Genomic DNA, 19,676 nt, shown 5'->3' with positions numbered 1-19,676 from the left:
TAGATGGCTCTGGGTAATATATTCATTTTGATGATGTTAATTCTTCCAACCCATGAACATCGAATATCTTTCCACTTCTTTGTGTCTTTTTCAATTTCTTTGAGTAGTGACTCATAATTTTCAGTATACAAGTCTTTCACTTCTTTGGTTAGGTTTACTCCTAGATATTTTATTGTTTTTGTTGCTATAGAAAAAGGAACTGATTTCTGGATTCCAATTTCTTCTAACTTAGTGTTTGCATAGAGGAATGCCACTGACTTTTGAATGTTAATTTTATAGCCTGACACAGTACTGCATTGCCTGATGATTTCCAAAAGCTTCTTGCTGGATTCCTTAGGTTTTTCCATGTATACTATCATGTCATCTGCAAATAAGGAGAGTTTGACTTCTTCTCTTCCAATCTGTATGCCTTTAATTCCTTGCTCCTGCCTGATTGCTATGGCAAGAACTTCCAACACTATGTTGAATAGTAATGGTGATAGTGGGCAGCCCTGTCTGGTACCTGATCTGAGGGGAAATGCTTCCAGTTTTTCACCATTGAGTATGATGTTGGCTGTAGGTTTGCTATATATAGACTCCACTATCTTGAGGAATTTTCCATCTATTCCCATTTTTTGTAGTGTTTTGATCATAAAGGGATGTTGTATTTTGTCAAAGGCTTTCTCTGCATCTATTGATATGACCATGTGGTTTTTGGTCTTGCTTTTGTTGATGTGGTGGATCACATTGATTGATTTACGTATATTAAACCAACCTTGCATGCCTGGGATAAACCCCACTTGGTCATGATGAACAATCTTTTTGATATACTGCTGTATCCGGTTGGCTAGAATTTTGTTCAATATTTTCGCATCTATGTTCATCAGAGATATTGGTCTGTAGTTTTCTTTTTTGGTTGTGTCCCTGTCTGCTTTTGGTATCAGGGTGATGTTGGCTTCATGGAAGCTGGCAGGGAGTATTCTAGTGTCTTCAATCTCCTGGAAGACTTTTAAAAGTAGAGGTATTAGTTCTTTTTTGAAAGTTTTGTAGAATTCATTTGTAAAACCATCTGGTCCAGGACTTTTATTTTTGGGAAGATTTTTGATAACTGTTTCAATTTCATTAGCTGTGATGGGCCTGTTCATGTTATCCACTTCCTCTTTACTTAGTTTTGGAAGTTGGTAGGTATCTAGGAAATCATTCATTTCTTCCAGGTTCTCTAGCTTGGTGGCATATAATTGTTCATAGAAGCCTCGCATATTATGTTGAATTTCTGCAGTGTCTGTTGTGATTTCTCCTCTTTCATTTACTATCCGATTTATTTGGGTCTTCTCCCTTTTTTGTTTTGTGAGTCTGGCTAAAGGTTTGTTGATTTTGTTTACTCTTTTGAAGAACCAACATTTACTTTCATTGATCTTTTGTATGGTTTTCCTATTCTCAATGTTATTTATTTCTGCCCTAACTTTAGTGATTTCTGTCCTTCTGGTTGCTTTAGTATTCCTTTGTTGTTCTTCTTCTAGGTCTTTAAGATGTGCAATCAGGCTGTTTATTTGTGCCTTTTCTTGTTTCCTAATGAGTGCTTGTATAGCTATGAACTTCCCTCTTAGGACTGCTTTAGCTGTGTCCCAAATATTTTGATAGCTTGTGTCTTCATTTTCATTGAACTCTCGAAACATTTTGATTACTTCCTTGATTTCCTCTTTGACCCAGAAGTTGTTAAGAAGTGTACTGTTGAGCTTCCACATTTTGGCACTGTTACTAATATTTTGTTGATTGTTAAGTGTTAGTTTAATTCCACTGTGGCCTGAGAAGATGCTTGGGATGATTTCAGTGCTCTTGAATTGGCTGATGCTGTCTTTGTGGCCTAACATATGGTCTATCCTTGAGAATGATCCATGTGGATTTGAGTAAAATGTGTATTCCAGTTTCTTGGGATGAATGACTCTGAAAATGTCGAATAGTTCTAGTTTATCTGTCTCTTCATTTAGCTCCCTTATGTCTTTACTGATTTTCTTCCTGGATGATCTGTAAAGTTGAGATAGTGGGGTGTTGAAGTCCCCTACTATGATTGTGTTACTGTTAATATATTGCTGTAGCTCCTTCAGTAGAAGTTTGATGTATTTAGATGGCTTCTCATTGGGTGCATAGATATTAATATTTGTTAAGTCCTCTTGATTGACTGATCCTCTGAGCATTAAGTAGTGTCCATTCCTATCTTTTTTAATCTTATCTATTTTAAAGTCTATCATGTCAGATATGAGAATAGCTGTTCCTGCCCTTTTGTGTGGGCCATTGGCTTGTATGATAGTTTTCCATCCTTTCACTTTAAGTCTGTGTTTGTCTTGTTGAGTTAGGTGAGTTTCCTGTAGACAACATATTGTTGGGTTGTGTTTTCTGATCCATCTTCCTACTCTGTGTCTTTTATTAGGTGAATTCAGGCCATTTACATTTATTGATATCAAAGATTGAAGATATTTTAATGCCATTCTTGTAGAGTTTTAGAGTGTTTTGATATATGTCCTATTTGTGGTGGTCTGGTTGTTTATAGGAGACCTTTTGAACTTCTTTCAGGGCAGGCTTGGTGATGGTTGCTTCCTTCAAATGTTGCTTGTCTGAGAAGGTTTTGATGCTTCCATCTAGTCTGAATGACAGTCTAGCAGGATATAGTATTCTTGGCTGAAAGCCTTTCTCATTGAGCACTCGATAGATATCTTGCCATTCTCTTCTGGCCTGTAGTGTTTGTATGGAGAAGTCTGCTGCTAATCTTATGGGTTTTCCTTTGTAGGTGACTCTTTGTTTTTCTCTTGCAGCCTTGAGGATCCTTTCTTTATTCTTATTCCTTTCCAATCTAAGTATGACATGTCTTGGTGTCTTTAGGTCTGGGTTAATTCTGTTTGGGACCCTCTGGGCTTCTTGAATCTTTATGTCTTTGGTGTTGTCTAGACTAGAGAAATTTTCAGCTATTATGGCCTGAAAAATGCTTTCTTCCTCCCCTTCTCTTTCTTCCTCTGGTAAGCCAATAATGCGTATATTGTTTCTTTTGAAGTCATCCCATAGGACTCTGGTGTTGTTTTCAGCATCTCTTAATCTCTTTTTGAGATCTCTTACTTCTTTTTTAGTTGTCTCTAATTCATCCTCAATCTTGCTAATTCTGTTTTCAGCCTCATAGATTCTATTCTCTCTGCCCTCTACTGCTTTTGGAGTTCATCTATTTTGTTGCCCTGCTCTGATACTATTTTAGCTTGTTCAGCTAGTTGCCTTCTTAGCTCAGCGATTTCAGCTTTCAGCTCTCTAATAACCATGAGATAATTAGAATTTTCTTCCATTTTCTCATTTGTTGTTCCTGCATTTCTGATTACAATTTTTTCAAATCCTTTACTTACTTCTATTATTATTTCCTTAGCTAATGTTTGGATGTTGAACTCATTGTTTTGTGCTTCACCCTCTGGAGGACATTTAGCTGGACTCTTGTCCTGGTTCGAGTCTCCAATATTTTTTCTTGTTGTTTTAACCATTTTATATATGTTAACAGTTTTTTCAATCTCTGAGTTGGAGCTCAGTGGTGTAAAAGCCTCTTTTTTTTCTTCTCTGTAGGCTATGGGAGCCTGAGGGCTTTTAAACTATCAATAGGCTTCTTAGCTTAATCACTGACTCCTGACCAAGAGATAAAGCAGGGTGTGGCAGAGATAATCCAGTGGTTATGCAAAGAGACTTTCACAGCCCCTCAGCTATGCCACAGAGGTATAGGTCTTCTCCTGAGTTTCCCGGTTAGATCTCTGTACCCTGGTGTTCCTCACTGTTGCTGCTCCAGATTCTGAGGGTAGTAGCAATGGAGACTCAGAGTTGCACTTAGTGAGTCTCTGGGGAGTCCTTTCCTCCCTTCAGCTGTCCCCTTGTTGTGGAGCAGACAGCAGGTGGTGTCTCCACTGATAAACTGTTGAACTGTTAGCAGCCACTTAATCTCTCCTTAGGCCCCTCTCTCCTCTCTGTCACCAGCCACGCGTGTTTGTACTCACAGGTGATTTACTGGGTTCCTGTGGTCATTCTAGTCCTGTCTTGTTTCGGTCAGGGTGGTCTCCTTTGGTAGTCCTAGGTGATCCGGGAGAGGAGAGGAGAGAGATGAAAATCCTTTTCACTGTGAGAATAGCATTACGAATTCAGCCATCTCTTTCATCTTTAACTGATTTAAATATCTACCACAGGTAATTATATCTAGAAGCCTTGATATCTTTCACCTTTGCCCATCAACATGTTGGAGGCCATACTCTTTCTGAGTTTCTCTGTAAGGTAATGTTCTCACTACTTCTCTGTTTTATTTACGTTGCCACCAGTGTTATTGGTGGGTCTCAATGATGGCACAATGCTAATGGCTTGCTCCTTCCTTCCTTCTTCCTTCCTTCCTTCCTTTCTTCCTTCCTTCCTTCCTTCCTCCTTTAATTCCTTCCTTCCTTCCATCCTTCCTTCCTTCTTCCTTTCCTTCCTTCCTTGCTTGCTTCCTTCCTTCTTTCCTTCCTCTTATCCTTCCTTTCTATAAGGCAGAGAGGAATTGAGAGGAGAATGGGAGATAGAGAAGGGGAGATAAAGGGCCAACTGCAGCACTGCTTCACCACTCATGGAACTTCCCCTCTGCCTATGGATGCCAAGGCTTCAAACCTGGATATTGATTTGGAAATCATGAATCTTATTTACATGAAATTTGCACAATCAAAGTTATTGAACATGAAAATACCTTACTGGTAGCAATGCTAGTCATCTTAAGTAAAAAATGGGCTTATATGATGTCCATAAGTAAGGATTTGAACTGATTTGTTCTCGTATATAAGTTATGGAATTATATATACTTTGCTTGACTATAATTGTATCTATTTCCTAAATCTTTAGTGTTTTAATAAAAACAAATTTTTAAAAAGCATCCGTTGAACCTTTATAACTTATATCTATGGGCCAGACTTTCTTGACTGAGACCCTGAGGTCCCAAGTTTAATTTCCCCATACCATAATGGCCCACAATTGACCAGTGCTCTAGATTCCCTCCCTGATTATATATATATATTACATCCTTAAAATCAAAAGTATTTATAGATTGTTAAAGAAAATAAACTGGCTTGGGAGTCAGATGGTAGCGCAGCAGGTTAAGCATACATGGCACAAAGTGCAAGGACCAGCGTAAGGATCCTGATTCAAGTCCCCAGCTCCCCACCTACAGGGGAGTCGCTTCACAGGTGGTGAAGCAGGTCTGCAGTTGTCTATCTTTCTTTCCCCTTCTCTGTTTTCCCCTCCTCTCTCCATTTCTCTCTGTCCTATATAATAACAATGACATCAATAACAGCAGCAATAATAACTACAACAACAATAAAAAACAAGGGCAACAGAAGGGAAAATAAATTTAAAAAATTTTAAAAAGTAAGCTGACTTTATGTTATAAAATTACTATATTATTATAAGAAATAACTTTTTTGAAAAGTTAGTGAGAAATATGACAGTGTTTCTACAAATCTCTGGTCTATCTGCATTGATAAAAGGTAGCTGGATTCTCATATCTAGTTATGCACTCAATACACTGCAATTGTTTTGTTTTGGTTGAAGTATTTGAAGAAAACTTGTTGATTTGTTGTTATGCAGATATGCAATCGAGAAAGGAAGTGAAGGGAAATATACTAGCTTTTTAAAATAACAATAGTGTTTTTCACACTGCACCAAATTAGACATATGACATTTTATTAAAGGTTAGTTGTGATAAACATTCTAAATTCATATAATTAAACAATTCCAAAAATTTAAATAATTCCAATTTAATGTCAACAGAATATAGTCATTTAGCTTGCATTTAAAGTATATATTTTATCCATTTGTAATTTTAAAATATCATGGCTTGGTTATTTAAAAATATAGAGTTACCATGGGTGGGGGTATAGCATAATGGTTATGCAAAGAGACTTTCATGCCTGAGGCTCTCAAGTCCCAGGTTCAACCCCCCCACACCGCCATAAGCCAGATTTGAGCAGTGCTCTGGTTAAGAAAAAAAAAAAAAGAGAGTTACCAATGTTTGTAGTTCATTCACTGAGTACTACCTCACATTTGCCTTTCCTGCAAAAATCACATGGTATAAATTGAAGGGCATAGAGGGTATTTTAAAACAACCCCATTGTACTTTTAATTTCTGTTTACTGCAATACCATCTAAAAACAGCCATTTAAGACTAACTATACCTGGGCCAGTATAAAATAGCTTACTTGAATAGTGTGCTGTTCTGGAATCTGTGAGACCTCAGGTCAAGTTGAGCCCCTATCACATCGATGTGATTCTCTCTCTCTCTCTCTCTCTCTCTCTCTCTCTCTCTCTCTCTCTCTCACACACACACACACACACACACACACACACACACACCTCTTTATCTCTTATTCTGGTATTGCTATAATGGTAACGCTTCACCATAACTCTCTTATGATAGTTGCATGTTTTTAGGGTTGTTTTTTCTTTCTCTTTTTACTGATTTTATCTAGTTGCCACCGGACTAATTCAACCTCAGTATTATACCTTGTGTCACGAACTTATGAGTGTGGGTCTAGTATCTCTAGTCCAACTCCTCAGCACTCAATATCATGAGAAATGAAATTATCCACACTGATTAATCAATATAATCAGACCTGGAAAAAAAGAAAATCCCATAGAGGTATTTTGACTTCCTAAAGGATAATTAAAATAACAGTCCTGAAATAAGAATGCAATGAACAAAAACATAAGCAAATTCAGAGAAAGTATGATAGAAATCATAAAAGAAATCAGAAAAATGAGTAATGCAGCAGCTGAGTTAAATGTATATTTGATAGGTTAAATAGCTGAAAGACAGAAGCCACAAGTTTAACCAGTTAGTTCAAGGACACAAGTAGCATTTTCTTTTTTTTTTTCTTTCTTTCCTTTGGGCTATTAAGAAAGAGATCAATATTTGGTCACCATTTCACTAATTTATTTGTTGTACTTGTAGTATTTCATCATTCCCAGGTTGCTTTACATTCAGATAGTGATGAGAAAGAGGTAGAGAGACAGAGAGACAGAGAACACAGCACTAGATATTCTTTTTGTGCTATTGTACCTTAAAAATAGTTCCAGGGCTTGAATATGGACTGCATGCATGCATGGCACACACATTCTACCTGGTGAGTTATTTTTCTGTCCTCAGAATTACTGAAAAATATTGAAGATTTCATTCATGTGGAGCATACAAAACACAAAGTAGAATAAAAACAAAGCTTTTTTTGTATTTCATTTCAACATCTTTGTAAAAAATTATTTAATAATGATTGACAATATTGTAGGATAAGAGGGGTACAATTCCACACAATTCCCATATTCAGACTGTAGAGTTGCAGTTACCATAGGGGCTTGGGGGGAGTAGACTATAAGGATGGAGGGGGGTTAATAGTCTTGTGTGGAGGCATATTGATGGGGGATGTGGTGGGTAACATATTTTGAAAATCTGTGAAATTGTATTTCAAAATGTATGTAGTCTTATCAACCAATGTTATCGTAAAAAATAATAAAGTTTTCATTTATGTTCATAAATAAGAAAATATGAAAAAATATATAATATATAAGAAACCAATAAAATGTGTAAAATGAAATGAAAATTTTGCATAAAGATAATAAATACAGAGTGCATAGAAAAGAAATAAAGCTTAAAAATAGAGATATCAGGAGTCTGGCGGTAGCGCAGTAGGTTAACCACAGGTGGTGCAAAGCACAAAGACCAGCTTAAGGATCCCGGTTCTAGCCCCCAGCTCCCCACCTGCAGGGGAATCACTTCACAAAAGTTGAGGCAGGTCTGCGGTATCTATCCTTTTCTCCTCCTCTCTGTCTTTCCCTCCTCTCTCCATTTCTCTGTGTTATATCCTACAACGACATCAACAATAACTACAGCAATAAAACAAGGGCAACAAAAGGTAATAAATAAATAAATAAATAAATAAAAATAAAGAGATATCATGAATTAGACTGTGAAGTTCAATGTATCCTAAAAATAAGAAAGAAATAAAATAATTTATCATAACTCTATACTCTTTCATGATAAAGAAACTCTCAAAAATGGTATAATGGAAACACTATGGAAATTTAAATAGTCAATATCATACACAATAGCAGAAATAGTTCCCTTTAATATTAGGTACATGATAACATTGCACATTCTTATCATTCTTATTCGCCATAGTCCTGGAATTTATATCCCAAGCAATTATACAAATAAATAAATATAGGGTATTCATACCAAAAAGGAAGAAGCAAAATTATTCTATTTGCTAATTATGTATAAAAAATTCTGAATAACAAAATACATGTTAAATCTAATACATGAATTCAATAAAGTTGTAGGATACAACATTAACATACAAAATCAGTTAAATTTCTTTTTTCTTCATTATTTGTAATTTAATATTGTTTAACAAAATTATAAGATAACAGAGGTATAATTCCACATGGCTCCCACCACCAGAGTTCAGTGTCCTGATCCCATCCATTGGAATCAGTCCCATTTCTATGCATCACGAATGAACTACCTGAAAAAAGAAATAAAGAAAACAATCTCATATGTGCTAGTATCGGAAATAGTAAGATACTTATGAATGTGTTAGGAATAAATTTAACCAAGAAAGTAAAAGGCTTGTACTAGAAACTTGGTAAACTTAAACCATAAAACTCTTTGGGAATATAGTGGATGGTGTTGCTCCAGGTCGCCAACTGCAAGAGGGAAGCTTCATGATTGGTCTAACAGTGCTGCAGAAATCTTTCTTTCTTCTTTGACCTCCCCACCCCTCAATTTTTCTCTATCCTATGAATCTTTTTAAAAAAGGGGAAAATGGCTTCTGGGATCAGTGGCTTCCTAGCACAGAGAACGAATCCCAGCAATAAACCTGGTGACAATTAAAAAAAAAACACTATTAACAGCAACATTCAACATGTGTGAGTTCATAAAACTAAAAGGTTTTTCACAATAAAAGAAAAATCAGGCTTGGGGAGAACACAAAAGAGTTATGCAAAAGACTCATGCCTGAGGCTCTGAGGTACCAGGTTTAATCCCCAGTACCACAAACCAAAGCTGAGTAGTGCTCTGGTCTCTTTCTAACCTCTCCCTCTTCCTCACCCTCTCCCTCTCTCTGTATCTCTCATTGAAAAAATAAAATATTTTTATAAATCAGTAAAATAAGGAAATATCATATTCTACAAGCAAATATTTTCAAATATTTAATATATGCCAAATAAGGGGATAATACCCAAACTATATAAGGATCTCATAGAAGTGACTAACAACAAATATATATATTTGTATATATACAAATGAACAGAAGGAGTATATTTGGGGCCTTCTAACTTAATTTTAATCCTTCAGTTTCCATACAGAATAAATGAACTTCAATTCCTTGAAAATATTATCATTAAAAATGAGCATGGATTTTGTTCCTATTGCCTTATGAATGAAATTCATAACCATTGCTAAGATCTATGTCAAGGATCTCCCCATCTATATTTTCTTCTATGTATTCCATGATTTCATATCTATCATTAAAATTTTGACCCATTTTCATTAAGTTTTATGTGTGGTATAAGATAATTGTCTAGATGCATTCTTTTACATGTGACTGCCCAACTTTCTCAACATTTATGGAAGAGAATTATTTGTGATACGCCAATAAACACGGCCCTGAGAGACTTAAGCCCTGTTCTCACTGTACTGAGGAGAGATTTCCCTCTCTGTCTGTTTCTCTCCCTCTTCTATCTGAAAAAGTCAGCCAGAAGAAGGGAAGCTCTGGTGATATCAAAATGTGAGCCACATAAAGCAAAGACCATATATAGTTTAATTTAAGATCAAATAAATGGTTTGTAGAAGGGAAAGTAGAAGACAGTTGGATAAATCAGGTAAAATGGGTCCATTGTATGATGAAAAGAATTATATATTTTTATTATTGTTGTAGTTATTATTCTTACTGATGTTGTTAGATAGTTCAGAGAGAAATAGAGAGAGGAGGGGAAGACGTGGGAGGGGGGAGAAAGACACCTGCAGACTGCTTTACCACCTGTGAAGTGAGACTCCCCTGCAAGTGGGGACCTGGGTCTCAAAAAGAGACCCTTATGCAGGTCCTTGCACTCTGTGCCTTGTGCAATTAACCTGCTGTGCTACTGCCCGACCCCTGAAAAGAATTATATTTGAATCACAAACTTAATGTACTCAGTTGTTTATATTCAGGCACACCAGAAACGTGTAAATCCTTATTATTTCAATAAGAAAGAAAAAACATGAAAATGAACAATCAAAACAAAAATAAAATCTTACATAAACAGTACAGATTGGAAGTTTTCAGAGAAGTTGGGTGGTAACTGAAATGAGAAAAAGAAATAAATTGTATGGTAGAAGATGGGTACTAGACTTTTAATAGTAAACTTCCTATAGTGTGTACAAGTGTTGACTTGTAATCATGTGCATTTGACACAAATATTTATAAAGCAAAGTTGGCTCAGCAAAATTTTATTAATAAAATAATGATTTTTCCAAATATACACAAATAACAAACAGTACCGGGCTAGCTTCGTGGGCAGGAGACAACCAAGGACTCATGGCTGAGTGGTACGCAGTTCAGTCTTTATTCATGTGGAATGCAGTGCAATCTAAGATATATCTAATCACAGTCTTGTCCTTATATATCCTGAGGCTGAAGAGTCTGGTCCAAAGAGGATGTACATTGGATAGGGGGTGGAGAGAAGGAAAAAGCGTGCAAAACAATGAGGATTAAACCAATGCCCTGGAGGCAGGGTAGTGCTTAGTTAACAGTGGTTATGTAAATAGAATACAGTGTTAAGCAGGGGGGATTAAACCAGTGAAACAGAAGGGTTCTTTGAAGCAGAATTTAGAAGCAGACCAACAAAACAGTATATGAAAAGGTACCCAGAATCATTAATCATCATGAAAATAAGTGACAAAACTACAATAAGATATTATGTCACACTTGCTGGAATAGTTGTTATCACAATAAAAAGAGGCAATATTGCTTCACAAGTGGGGAATCAGAGCTATAGATGTCTCTCTGTTTCTTTCCCTCTCTATCTTTACCACTCTTCTCAATTTCTCTGTCTCTATCCAATAATCAATAAATATAATTAAAAATAAGATAAAATATTTTTTAGATTTCATTTATTTATTAATGGCAAAGATAGGAGGAAAGAAAGAAAGAACCAGACATAACTCTGGTACATGTGCTGCCAGGAATCTAACTCAGGACCTCATGCTTAGAGTCCAATACTTTATCCACTGCACCACCTCCCAGACCACAAAATACAATTTTAATTAAAAAAAAAAAGAAACAAGAACAGATATGGAAAACACTAAATCAACGTTGTCCTGGATTTTCTGTATTGTACCAAAGCAAAGGATTCTGGGAAAAGGGGGGAGGGGGGAGGGGAATGGGAGTCCTGGTGCATAATGGTGGAAAAGGACCCAAGTTGGGGGTGAGAGTGTTTTGCAGACACTTATCATGATGAGAGAAGAAACTGCATCCACGTATAAACAACTATATCATTACCCTCTAAATAAAATGGTAAAAAAAAACAAAACGTTCGTATCCGAGGCTCTGAGAACCCAGGTTTAATTCCAAAACCTGCATTAACCAAAGCTGAGCAGTGCTCTGATCTCTCTGTGTATATCATTCTCTCATATATATTAATTCTGAAAATGCAGTGTACAGCATGATGTCTCTAGTTAACAATAGTATTCTATGCTTCAATGTTTCTATGGGTTTAGAGTTTGAATGCTTCTCACTATAACAATACAGAACTAATTATTTGAGGTGACAGATGTGTTAACTAATTCTACTGTGCTAAATATTTAGCAATAAATAAGTGTATCAATTATAACATGATATAAAGTAAACTTATACAAGGTCAAATTTGTACATTCCAATAAACTTACAAGAATAACAACATATGCTTTGGTAGTAAGAAAAATACAGAGTTGAAGAAGTTTGTAGAAAATATCTCTAAGTGTGGGTTCCCGGAGGATGGCGGACTGAGAAGCTGCTAGTGGCTTGAGCTCTGATCACATCTTCTGGAAACGGTAGGATTTCCTGCCTTTAGTAGGCCAGTCAATAAGGGGTCCTAGTGGTGACAACAAGGAGGTGACTATAACTTAATTTGGGTTAAGAATGAGGTAGAAAAAAGGGAGCAAATTTTTTTTTTCCTTTTAATTATTAAGCACAACACCTTCCCCCACCACAACCAGTCCTTGGGGACTATCTCCTAGTAGAATCCCCTGCTGAGCTTCTGTCTTTAACAAATTCTTGTCTCAACAAGGAGTATCATTCACTCTAAGTCTACACCCTTCTGAAACCTCTGGCCTTTTTTCTTTCTAAGTAGCCAACCCCCTCCTCATACCGCATAGCTAATTAAATAACTAAAAATAAATAAATAAATTTTAAAAACTCTCTCCTTTCAATGCTCTTTTATGACTGTTCTTTTTCTTTTTTTTAATTTAAGAAAGGATTAATTAACAAAACCATAAGGTAGGAGGGGTACAAATCCACACAATTCCCACCAGCCAATCTCCATAACCCACCCCCTCCCATGATAGCTTTCCCATTCTCTAACCGTCTGGGAGCATGGACCCAGGGTCACTGAGGGTCACAGAAGGTAGAAGGTCTGGCTTCTGTAATTGCTTCCCCGCTGAATATGGGCGTTGACTGGTCGGTCCATACTCCCAGTCTGCCTCTCTCTTTCCCTAGTAGGGTGTGTCTCTGGAAAAGCTGAGCTCCAGGACACATTGGTAGGGTCTTCAATCCAGGGAAGCCTGGCCAGCATCCTGGTGGCATCTGGAACCTGGTGATTGAAAAGAGAATTAACATACGAAGCCAAACAAATTGTTGAGAAATCATGGACCCAAAGGTTGGAATAGTGGAGAGGAAGTGCTAGGGAGGTACTCATTGCAAACTCTAGTGTACTTCTGCTTTCAGGTATATATTTTGCAGTAGTTTATGGATACGTGTGAACATAAGCTCTCTCTCACAGAAACTGGTGTATATCTAGGTTTTGGGACTTTGTTAGAAAGTGAACCACCTGAGATGAAATTAGAGTGTACTATAAAAGGAAAGGTCTCACCCTAGTAATGAAGCTGAAGGGTTGTCATTCCACACATGAAATCTCTGGACACAGTCTGAGGTGAAGCATGTTGAGGTGGCAATCATTGCGTTGGTTAGGCTGTGATCGGTGGGTGCAATATTATTTGGTATGGATTGGGAGAGGCATACGGGAAAGTGGGCCCTATCCAAGGGTTCCAGGACTGGGGGAAGTAGGGGCTCTATAGTGGAGATGTGAGGTTCCTGCTGTCTTAGGGTTCAAAAAGACAATCGATAGTTAATGTTATTATCACATTAATTGGTAATTGGGTTAACTTTGAAAAGTCCTTTTGTTATGGTTTGCTGTACAGTATCCAGTATCTTGTATATAGCTGTGCTATTGGATGCTTCTAATCTACCTGGTCTAGGCTTTTGAGAGAGTTCGCATATCAAATACACAGCCTATATATTAAAAAGATTCAGTTTGTGTTTTGAAAAACTTTGAGACATACAATTGATTTTCCCCCTCTCATATTAATTAACTAGTGATTTATATGTCTACATTTTTCTAGGAGTGTACATAAACACCATTCCCACCACCAAAAGACTGTGACCCATCCCTCCCACCCACTCCCACCCCCCACTGGCCCAGGAAGCTGCATGTCTACCCCTCACCACAGGGTTTTTACTTTGGTGCCCTACTTACAATTTGGTCAGGTCCTGCTTTTAGTTTCCCTTTCAGATCTTCTTAGTCAACTTCTGTTGATGACTGGAATCATCCCATACTCATCTTTATCTTTCTGACTTAGCTCACTTAACATCATTCCTTCTAGCTCTGTCCAAGATGGGTCAGAGAAGGTTGGTTCATTGCTCTTGATAGCTGCATAGTATTCCATTGTATATATATACCACAGCTTTCTCAGCCACTCATCTGTTGTTGGGCACCTGGGTTGCTTCCAGGTTTTAGCTATTATGAATTGTGCTGCTATGAACATAGGAGTACACACCTCTTTTTGGCTGGGTGTTATGGAGTCCTTGGGGTATAAGTCCAGTAAAAGAATTACTGGATCATATGGAAGGTCCATGTCTAGCCTTGTTTCTGGTCTGAAAACTAGGTCTTTGATCCATTTGGAGTTGATTTTTGTTTTTGGTGAGATAAAGTGGTTCAATTTCATTATTCTGCATGTTACAACACAGTTTTCAGAGCACCACTTATTGAAGAGAGCCTCCTTTTTCCATTTAATCCTTTGGGCCCCCTTATCAAAGATTATATGCCCATAGGTGTTGGGATTTTTTTCTGGGCTTTCAATTCTGTTCCACTGGTCTGTGTGCCTATTTTTTTTTCCAGTTCCATGCTGTTTTGATGATGATGGCTTTATAATATAGTTTAAGGTCTGGGAGTGTGATGCCTCCATTTCTGTTTCTTTTCCTCAAGATTGTTTTGGGAATTCGAGGTTTTTTCAGGTTCCAGATAAATGATTGTAGTGTTTGTTCTATTCTCTTAATGAAGCTTGGTGGAACTTTGATGGGTATTGCAATAAATTTGTATATGGCTCTGGGGAGAATATTCATTTTGATGATATTTTTCTTCCAATCCATGAGCATGGGATATCTTTCCATTTCTTGGTATCAGTTTCTATTTCCTTGAGTAGCAACTCATAATTTTATAGCATACAAGTATTTCACTTCTTTGGTCATCTTTATTCCTACGTATTTGATTGATTTTGCTGAAACAGTAAATGGGAGTGATTTCTGGATGTCTTCTTCTTCAGATTTAGTGTTTGCATAAAGAAATGCCACTGATTTTTGTACATTGATTTTGTAGCCTGATACCTTGCTATATTGCCTAACAACTTCCAGTAATTTTCTACTGGATTCTTTAGGTCTTTCCATGTGTACTATCATATCATCTGCAAATATTGAGAGTTTGACTTCATCCCTTCCAATCTGTATCCCTTTGATTTCTTTCTCTTGCCTGATTGCTATGGCAAGAACTTCCAATACTATGTTGAAGAGTAACGGTGACAGTGGAAAGCCCTGTCTAGTCCCTGATCTGTGGGGGAAGGCTTTCAGCTTCTGTCCATTGAGTATGTGTTGCCTGTAGGTTTGCTATATATAGACTCCACTATCTTGAGGAATTTCCCATCTATTCCCATTGTCTGTAGAGTTTTCAGCATGAATGGGTGTTGGATTTTGTCAAAGGCATTCTCTGCATCTATTGATATAATCATGTGGTTTTTGGCTTTGCTTTTATTGATGTGGTGAATGACATTGATTGACTTATGGATGCTGAACCAGCCTTGCATTCCTGGGATGAATCCCACTTGGTCATGATGAACAATCTTTTGGATATGTTTCTGGATCTGGTTGGCCATGAACTTGTTCAATATTTTGGCATCTATGTTCATCAGAGATATTGGTCTGTAGTTGTCCTTTTTTGTTGTGTCCCTATCAGCGTTTGGTATCAGGGTGATGTTGGATTCATAGAATGTGGGAGTATTCCTGTTTCTTCAATCTTATGGCATAGCTTAAGAAGTATGGGTATTAACTGTTTCCTGAAAGTTTTGTAGAATTCGTTTGTGAAGCCACCTGGTCCAGGACTTTTGTTTTTGGGGAGGTTCTTAATAACGGTTTCAATTTCTTTGTCTGTGTTTGATGCATTTAGATTTTATAGTTCTTCTTGGTTCCGTTTTGGAAGGGCATAGGTTTCTAGGAATTGTTCCATTTCTTCCAGATTCTCTAGCTTGGTGGCATATAGTTCTTTATAGAAGTTTCACAGGATTCTCTGGATTTCTGTGGTGTCAGTTGTGAAATCTCCATCGTTTACAATTCTATTAATTTGAGTCTTCTCTCTTTTTTGTTTGGTGAGTCTGGCTAGGGGTTTCTCAATTTTGTTTAATATTTCAAAGAACCAACATTTTGCTTCCTTGATCTTTTGTATGGTTCTTTTATTTCCAATTTTGTTTATTTCTGCTCTAACTTTAGTGATTTCTGTCCTTCTGGTTGCTTTAGGGTTCCTTTGTTCCTCTTCCTTTAAGTCCTTGAGGTGTGCAGTGAGATCGTTCCTTTCAGCTTCTTCTTGGTGTTTACTATGTGATTGTATGGCTGTAAGTTTCCCTCTCAGTACTGCTTTAGCTGTGTTCCAAATATTTTGATAGGTTGTGTCTTCATTTTCATTAATTTCCAGGAACATTTGAATTTACTGCTTGAGTGAGTCCCTGACTCAGTGGTTCTTAAGGAGCATGTTGTTTAGTTTCCAAATTCTGTGTCTTTTAATAATTTTCTGTTTGTTGTTAAATGTTAGTTTTACTCCACTGTGGGCTGAGAAGATACTTGGGATTATTTCAATGCTCTTGAATTTATTGATGCTATCTTTGTGGCCTAACATGTGGTCTATCCTTGAGTATGTGTTATGTGGATTTGAAAAGAAGGTGTATTCCAGTTTTTTGGGGTGGAGGAGTCTGAAAATGTCCAAGAGGTCTAGTCTGTCGATCTCTTCATTCAATTCTCTTGTATCTTTATTGGTTCTCTGCTTTGTTGATCTGTCTAAGTGTGAGAGTGGGGTATTGAAGTCTCCCACTATTATTGTATTACTATTGATGTATTTTTGAAATTCTTTCAGTAGGTGTTTAATTTATTTAGATGGTCCCTCATTGGGTGCATAGATGTTAATAATTGTTAAGTCTTCTTGGCTGATTGATCCTCTAATCATTATGTAATGTCCTTGCCTATCTTTATTACTTTATTTAATTTTATTTAATTATCTTTATTACTTTATTTAATTTAAAATCTATCATGTCTGAGATGACAATGGCTGTTCCTGCCCTTTTTTGTGGTCCGTTAGCCTGTATGATAGTTTTCCATCCTTTCACTTTAAGTCTGTGTTTATCTTGTTGTGACAGATGGGATTCTTGCAAGCAGCATATGGTTGGGTTATGTTTTCTGATCCATCCCCCAACTCTGTGCCTTTTGATGGGTGAGTTTAAGCCATTGACATTTATTGATATTATGGATTTAATATATTGTAGTGCCATAGTTCAAAAAAATTGTTTGCTCTGATATATTGCAAGTATTATAGTGATGTTCTTGTTTATAAGGGGTCTTTTAGAACCTCTTTCAGGGCCGGCATGGTGATGGTTGCTTCCTCTAACTGTTGTTTATCTGAGAAGGTTTTGATCCCTCCATCTAGCTTGAATGAAAGTCTAGCAGGATATATTATCCTTGGTTGAAACCCTTTTTCATTCAGGGCTTGATACATATCTTGCCACTCCCTTCTGGCTTTTAGAGTTTGAGTGGAGAAGTCTGCAGATAATCTTATGGGTTTTCCCTTGTATGTGACTTTTTGTTTCTGTCTTGCAGCCTTTAGGATCCTTTCTTTATCCTTACTTCTTCGCATTGTGACTATGATGTGTCTTGGTGTCTTCAAGTCTGGGTTGATTCTGTTTGGTACTCTCTGGGCCTCTTGAATCTTGATGTCTTTTCTGTTATTCAGAACTGGGAAGTTTTCTTCTATTATTTCCTCTAGAATGTTTGCTTCCCCTTCCTCTCTTTCTGCCTCTGGCAGGCCAATTATACCAATGTTACTTCTTTTGAGATCATCCCATATATCTCTGTTGTTGTTTTCAGTGTCTCTCAATCTCTTTTTAAGCTCTTTCATCTCTTTCTTCATTTTCTCTAACTCATTCTCTGTCTGACTAATTCTGTTTTCTGCTTTCCCTTGCCTCAGCTTCTTTCTTCATTACAGCTATTTCAGCTTTCAGTTCTCTAATTTTCTCAAGATAATCAGTATTTTCCTTGGGGGTCTCAACTGTTGTTTCCCTAATACTGCCATACCTTTTCTCCAATATTGTTTTCATTTCTGTGATTAATAAGTTTATTATTGCTTGCATACTTTTATTATCTATGGTTGCTTCTGGCTGATTTGTAGTTTCTTCTGGGCTCTTGTCTTCATTCTTTGGATTCGCAGTTTTATTTGTTTTTGATTTACCCACTTTTTTGATTTATGTGTTTCTTTTTTTATGCTCTGTTGTTCCTCAGTTGTTGTGTCTTGAGTACAAGTAACACTGTACTAAATACCTTTATGACAATTGCACTCACCAACCTCAGGAATTATAGTAGCAACTGAAGCAAGTATTGAAGTAGTTTAATCGTTACCAGTTAGCCGAACAATTTCTCCAATCCATAAAAAAATAGTAACCAAATCCCAGTGAAGAAAGAGAAAAGAAAGAAAGGATAGCAAGTATAGACAGTTATGCAAATCTAGTATCTTCTGTATATTCTAGGGGTAACAAGAGGGCAAAGGTAACTAGAGCAGAGATACACACATAGACAGTACACTCTGAGTCAGATTTCTTCCCTAAAATAATTCACAAATTCAGAAAGGCAAAGAAGAAGGAAGAAGTGTATGACAAGTTTAAAAAAAAAAAGAGAGAGAGACGAGAGAGAGAAAAGGGAAAAGATAAGAAAAAGAGCTAATTAAAGAGCAGTGAAAGGAAATTCCCAGATGTGTATCAGTGAATACAAAAAAACACACTGTGGTGTGGGGGCTGGGGGTGTGACTTTGGAAGCTGTAGGATTAAGGAAGAAGGGATGACAAGAATGAGAAAAAGAAAAAAAGAAAAAGAAAGAGAGACAGAAAAAAAAGAAAAAGATAAGAAAAAGAACAGTCATAAAAGTGCAGTGAAAGGAAAGGGTTTTTTGTATTTATTTTTAATTATTTAATTAGACTTAGAATTAATGATACTCCCTGGTGGGGCAGGAATTTGGTAAAGAAAAGAAGATCCCCTCCCCTGCTAGGAGCTGGTCCCCAGGGACTGGTTATGGGGGGGGGGGCGGGAAGGAGGTATGCTTGAAAATTAAAAGGAAGAAAAAAAATATTTTCCCCTTTTTTCCCTACTCTAATTCTTAACCCAAATTAAGTTATAGTCACCTCCTTGGTGTCACCGCTAGGACCCCTTATTGGCTGGCCTGCTAAAGGCAGAAAATCCTACCGTTTCCAGGAGATGTGGTCAGAGCTCAGCCACTAGCAGCTTCTCAGTCCGCCATCTTCTGGGAACCACCCCCCCCCCCCGGAAGCTTTTTTAAAGGATTTCTCAAAAATGAAAACTAGCTCCAAGTCCTTTTGATCCAATGAGAGCTGTACTCAAGGATGTCCTCGGATCCACCCTCAGGGTCGCGGTGGTCTCCGGAGACTCCCAAGAGAAAGCCCCCGAGCTACAGTGCTCCCTCCTGGTCCTCTTCCGGCCACCCAGAAGCTCTCTGCAACCGGCGGAGGAGCCGCTTTCCCGGGCCGAGGACAGTGCTGGCGCATCCCCCTTGCTTGCCACCGCCTAGGAAGTCTGGAGCAGCCCACCTGCTAGTCCACGCCACCTCTACTCTAATTCTTAACCGAAATTAAGTTATAGTCACCTCCTTGGTGTTACCGCTAGGACCCCTTATTGACTGACCTACTAAAGGCAGAAAATCCTACCCTTTCCAGAAGATGTGATCAGAGCTCCAGCCACTAGCAGCTTCTCAGTCCGCCATCTTCCGGAAATCCATATCATTCATTCTAAGTCTATACCCTTCTGAAACCTCTGGCCTTTTTTCTTTCTAAGTAGCCAACCC

Source organism: Erinaceus europaeus, chromosome X, assembly GCF_950295315.1.
Source record: "Erinaceus europaeus chromosome X, mEriEur2.1, whole genome shotgun sequence".
Taxonomy (NCBI): Eukaryota; Metazoa; Chordata; class Mammalia; order Eulipotyphla; family Erinaceidae; genus Erinaceus; species Erinaceus europaeus.
The sequence above is the reverse complement of the archived record's forward strand: the minus strand, read 5'-3'. Positions refer to the sequence as shown.